The sequence below is a fragment of the Actinia tenebrosa genome, unplaced genomic scaffold (assembly GCF_029948245.1).
Source record: "Actinia tenebrosa isolate PJP-AT-01 unplaced genomic scaffold, QUT_ActTen_1.0 PGA_scaffold14__42_contigs__length_11649687, whole genome shotgun sequence".
NCBI lineage: Eukaryota > Metazoa > Cnidaria > Anthozoa > Actiniaria > Actiniidae > Actinia > Actinia tenebrosa.
The window spans coordinates 5431058-5437290 of NW_028292574.1; the positions used below are offsets into that span (position 1 = coordinate 5431058).

At 41.3% G+C, this 6233-nt stretch overlaps 1 pseudogene; it reads left to right on the forward strand.

Annotated features, from left to right (window-relative positions):
* Positions 1–437: 437 nt before the first annotated feature.
* On the forward strand, positions 438–5976 carry LOC116290360 (uncharacterized; annotated as a pseudogene).
* Positions 5977–6233: the final 257 nt, after the last annotated feature.

Here is a 6233-nt window from a genome sequence, read left to right on the forward strand (position 1 = left end):
ACAAGATTGGCGCTTACGTGACACACAGGAACCCCACTTGATGTTACATATTGTTTTTCTGATATTTTACAGTCTTCTGTTTGTACATTCAAAGGGTGTTCTTTTTTTTTTTTCTTTTTTTCTTTTTTTGTTTTGGTTTTGCTATGCTACTATATTTCTAAATAATCCTTCAAAGTTGTTAAGTCAAAATGAGGAAAACTTAGCAATCGAGTAATTTACCACTTTCGCAACTGGGGACAGCCTCGCGGTAGGTCTCCCAGAGGTCAAATTACATCGAAATGCAGATGTCTAGTTAACAAATCAGCGATCTAGAATTTTACAGCTCTAAGTCTTAATGGTCGATATATTAGTAGATTCTGTCGAAGAGGTTCTTCGAAAAAAAAATCTATGTCTTTGAGTTCTTGAAGTCGACACTCGGCGACTCTATGGGTATGTAAATGGCTACTTGTGGGTACTCGAGGTTTGTCGATGGACAGTGCGGTGCAAGTAGGGACTATCCTGAGGACCTTTCCTGTTTGCCAATCGAAAATTGTCAGCGACAAATTAAAGGTCACCTCAATTTATTGAATGTTAGAGATGCAAGCCTAAAGACCGAGGCGCAGCTACTTTTATCAAGAGCAGGTAAGAAATGCTGACGCGAGAGATCAGTTCACAAGAATCGAACTATGCTACGGATTGACTCAAGAGAATATGAGTTCATTTTCTCTTGATTGACTGCTATCATCTAGTTGTACGTGGAAACTCTTTTAGGCATTGCTAGGAATAATTAAGATGTGTTACGATTTTGCCTTTTCATAATACCATATATAACATACTTTTGAGACGGATTAAAGGAAGAGAATCCTTCCCCCTCCCCTACCCCTCCCCCTCCGATTCTGAATAAAGTTAGAAATTAATTTCGTATGTTTATTTCGGCCGATACATTATTTTTTCTGCATCGTTTAGCTCCCAACCCTTTCAAGGCTGCCAAGTTTACCTATCACGCACAATCTTGAGTATCAAAACTTACACTTGAGGCGCGCTGATTTTGCAATCAATTCGTTTCAAGGTTTATTCGAAAGCTCTCCCATCCAACTTAAGATTACTGTTTGTCCGCGTCACCGGGACTTGCATGGTATAAGGTGGCGCACATGCAAAAAGATGTGCTCAGTACCTGTTGGTTGGTGCAAACATAAACCCAGACAATACAAAGGAGACCGTGGAATTACATCCATCCAGTCTGAAGAACTGTACAGGATTACAAAGTGCCTTATTCCTGTTGGTTTGCGTAAGTATGATTGAATCTGTGATGGGAATCTTTTAACTTAATGTACAATGAATTTCTTGTTTAGAAGATATTTCATTCAGATCTGCTTGCGAGAGCAGTTTTTTTGCATAGTGGGTATTTCTTTTAATTAACACACAAATATTATAAACCTTTCAGCCATATGCAAGCGTTGTCGTGCTCAGTTAAAAGAGGAGCTGGAATCAAGCCCTCAAACCCTGACGGATGTAGCTCAAATTGCGCAAGGAACTACTTCTGAGGATACCGAGATTACTCAAGTACGTCAGTATTATTTGTTTCATTATTTATAATGACCGATGTCGGTTAGTATATAGTTATATTATCATTTTCGAATATCTTGCATATGCTTCACGATTGAAAGGGAACCATGCAATACCATTCGCCGGAAAGATTTGAAACAGGCATCTGTCTATATTTCCCTTTTACAAAGAGGAAATCTATGGGTACAACCCCGGGAGTTTCATCTCTTCTCTTTACGGTCTTACTAGTTGTATATCAATTGGTCTGCGTTTGTTGAGTTATGGTGTTTCCTTGCAGAACACTCAGAACATTCATGGAGGCGAAGACGACGTCGACAACCTAGGCGATTTGCTAAGTAAGATATCTATTGTAGAAGACAATGTCGATATCCTGCCAGACGGAACAAGCAGCACCAGTGAATCTGCAACAGCTACAAGCACCAACAATCAGCTCAAGAAAGTTGCTGCAGAAGACACTAGTGTAATTCTGTCAGATGAAACATCTAGCAGCAATGGATTGACAGCTACAACCATCAATAGTCAGAAATTAAAAAAACTCAATGAATTCCTCCATGTCTGCGGCGGGACAGCACCAATCGGTCAACCCAAAAAGCGGTGGGAAGATTTGACCACGCGCAGTAAAAATAATCGTGTTGATAAGGCTACAACTTTAATCGTGTCCGCTTTGGAAGTGATAACACCCGGTGATGCTGGAAGTATTTGGGACGCTATTCAGACGTCACGAAGTGTCGAAAAGGTTCTTGGTATTTCGCATTCAGCCAACAGAAAATATCTTGAGGCCTTAGCTGAGACCTACGAGAATGCGACTAGTTGGAACACCCGTAGACAGGTCTTGGGAATAATTGCAGATCTGGTTCCTTTTTCTCAGATCCAGAGATTTATCCCTGGTATAACAGAGTATCGCTTCAAGATAGCCAGATTGCATATTCTTAAGTATGGGCGTGGGGCACCAGTACCAGTGCAAAGGAGTCCCAGAATGAAAGTTGATGAGAATCAGCTGGATCACTTCCTTTCCTTTATAACTAGTTCTCATGTTATTCAAGATCTCCCGTTCGGCCAACGATACCTCCACTTAGCAAATGGGCAAGTCATTGAATGTCCAAATGTAATTCGATCGATGATTCCGCAAAGAATCGCCACGCAGTACACACAGTTTTGCAAAGAAGATGGAACCAAACCTTTGAGCCCGTCGACCATCTTACGAATTTTATCAGTTTGCACTGCAACTGTACGAAAGTCTTTGCAGGGTTTGGACTATATTTCAGCTGAGGGAGACAAGGCATTTGATGATTTGGCTGGATTACTCGCAAAGCTTGCAAACTATGGTTGCGATCAACAGTGGGTCAGTTCTTGCGAGACAGCGTTAAAAGCTATGAAACAGTACATTAAAACTGACTACAAGGTAATTATATTTTTTCATTATATAGTACTTGGGTGTTGTGAGACCGCACAGTCTTTGTTATTTAAGCAATACCGATAGTCATTATCGAAATTCCACTGCAAGACACGCGAAGATGGAAAATTAGGGGAGGGGAAGGCTACAAGGTTCTAAAAGCATGCTTAAAACCATGCTTACCCAATACCTCTTCTAATTTTGTCCAAAACCGACCTCATTGTTATTAAATCTTACAGGTGCACATTTCTGATGCCTCAAACGTCCCTGACCACTGCTGTGTCTACGCCTTGAGTTACAAGAAGCAACCTTTCTTCCGTTCCAAGTGCAACCACTTCCACAATCACTCCTGTTCGTCGTGCGAACAACTAAAATCTACCCTTGCTTCGATTGAGTCAAGTGTAAAAAGTACAGCTGAAAAACGTCCAGAGGAAGAACGTGACGATATGATATTTACTTGTCAGCAGTCAGTAGCCGCAATAGAAGCATGGAAGCAGCACCAGCTGCGTTCCGTTCAACAAGATAAGCCCCGCACAGATCTTCTAGCCAAACTAGACGAAAACTCAGTTTTGATTACTCAAGACTGGGCAATGAAGTTTTTGCCGCAAAAATACAGAGAAACACAGATGGACTGGTTTGGAAAAAGAGGCATATCTTGGCACATTAGTGTTGTTATAAGGCGGTTGGCAAACGGTAAACTACAACAACAAGTATTCATTCATATTGTAGAGAACTGTTGCCAAGATACTGACGTGGTCATACCAATCATGCAGCGCACTCTTACAGAGCTAAAAAAAGAACACCCAGATATCACCTCCGCTGCATATCGCCAAGACAACGCCGGCTGCTATCACAGTGGCCCCATGTTGGCAGCTTGCTGCCTTATGGAGGAAACTACAGGAATAAGTGTTGACCGGGTTGATTTCAGTGATCCCAGGGTGGTAAGGGGGCATGCGATCGCAAGGCTGCCACAATCAAATGTCATGTTCGCCAGTACATAAACGAAGGTCACGATGTAGTGAATGCAGCTCAATTAAGAGAAGCCATCTTATCTAACGGGGGCGTACGTGGTGTGCGAGTGGCACTGGTAGACGCAGGAGGAATCAAGCCTTTGGAACCAATAAAGATAATTGGCATCAGCACGCTGAATAATTTTGCCATCGAAAACAAAGAAATGACCGCGTGGAAAGCATACGACATAGGCAACGGAAAGATCATACCCTGGGCTAAACTAAATGGTAAACATATTTCGCTAAAAATAATGATGATGTTGGTAGTGGATAGCGATGACGATGGCGATGGCGATGATGATGGTGATGGTGATAATAATGATGATGGTGATGGTGATAATAATGATGGTTATGCCTTTGATGACGGTAGTGGTGATGATAATGATGATGATGATGGCCACATGATGCTAATGATGGTCCTGGTAGCGAAGATGGTAATGATGGTGATGGCATTCGCGTTGCTTATGTTGTTGTTGTTGGTGGTGGTGGTGGTCAGGTGGTGGTGGTGATGATGATGATAGTCACATAATTTGCAATACAATATATTTTCAGTGTCTGGCAGCTTGTGCCTCACAACGTTTAAAACTTTCAATTGTGAGTTTTCTGTTGGTGATTTCGTGGACATCACTCCATCCAGAAGCCAAAACACCACTAAGGCGGTTAATGTCAACGCCGATGACGAAGGCGATGATAAGGAGGATGACGACATTGACGAGGAAAAAGAAAAGTTGTTCACCTGTCCCCATGAGGAGTGCATAAAGAATTATCATCGACATTCATCTCTTGTAAACCATATGGAATATGGAGTATGTGAGCTGCGGCCAGAAAGACAAGGTCTCATGGACAAGGCCAAAGTGATGTATACAGAGAAAGTGTTGCAAGGTGTTGGTGAACAGCCTGTTTTGAAAAGCTCCGATACTCCACTGTTCAACAATGAAGACATGCTACCCGAGGGATGGGCACTTAGAACCACTAAATCCAACAAGCGATTTAACGAAAAACAGATATCATATCTCAATGAGAAGTTTGACATTGGTAAGGAGACAGGGCATAAGCTTGATCCCGCGACCGTGAGTAAAGACATGCGCTATGCTTAAGATCCAGACGGCAATAGGCGATTTACCCTGAGTGAATTCCTGACCTCCCAGCAGATACAGTCATACTTCTCTCGCAGGGCTTCAAAGCAAAAGAAGGGGCAAGTGAACCAACCTCAAGATAGAGTTGCAGCGGAAGACCAGGTGGCTTACTCTAATGCACGATCTACCATCTTAAATGAGTGCCAACTGATACACCCAATAGTGTATGACTCGTACAACCTCTGCACCTTGAGTTCTAAAAATAACTTGAAGAAATTCAGCGTCTCCCTCCTCCGTGATATCTGTGAGCATTTTCATCTAGATGTTTCGGCAATAACTGCCCATCTGAAAGCTCCTTATATAGCTTTGATTAACGATATGGTTAAATCGTGCAGCTGTTCAAATTAATGGGCTGCATGGTATCTTTCTTCTAAATCATATTCCAAATTAACTTATTTGGTCAAATGAGAAAAACTGTTTTAAAATGTTGGTTGCTGATTTTGCATATTGATGTAACATGCAATAACAAGTGGGGTTCCTGTGTGTCACGTAAGCGCCAATCTTGTTGACATACAGAATCATTAATCCGGATCATCTTGACCTGGACGATTTGTCTAAAGAAATAATCTCCTCTGATGACCTTTGTTCTACTCTTGTAAACCTCGGCATGTGATATTCAGATCATTTAGAGAGTTTCTGGTCGTGGACGATGAAACGAAGGTGGAAGAGTATTTCACTCGTGTGTTATTTGTGATGGCTTCGAGTCACGATGTAAAATCCCTGGTAAATACGAGAAAAGCTACTGATAACTGGATAGATGTAAGTGAATGTGTTTCTTTTTGTCTCTGTCATAAATAATAACTTGATGTGAAGCACTTTCACGGGCAAAAATATCTTTTTCTTACTTTATTTGTGTATTGACTGACCACGTGACAGTAATTTCATGTAATGTATTCGCCGTTTTGGTGCACACTTGTTTCGCGCTCCAAAAAACAAAGTATTGAGTGGCCCCAAAATATTATTACATGTATTTAAAGAGGAGACATTGGACTACAGCTGGATAACAATTTGGTCACCGTAGGCCACATATCAGTGGCGATATTTGCCATAAAACTTGGGCCTTTTTATGTTAATGAAAAATCGCTCCAAAAAGCAAAATATTGAAAAATCTGTAAAATATTAAGTATTCTACGGAAATTAAATATCAAC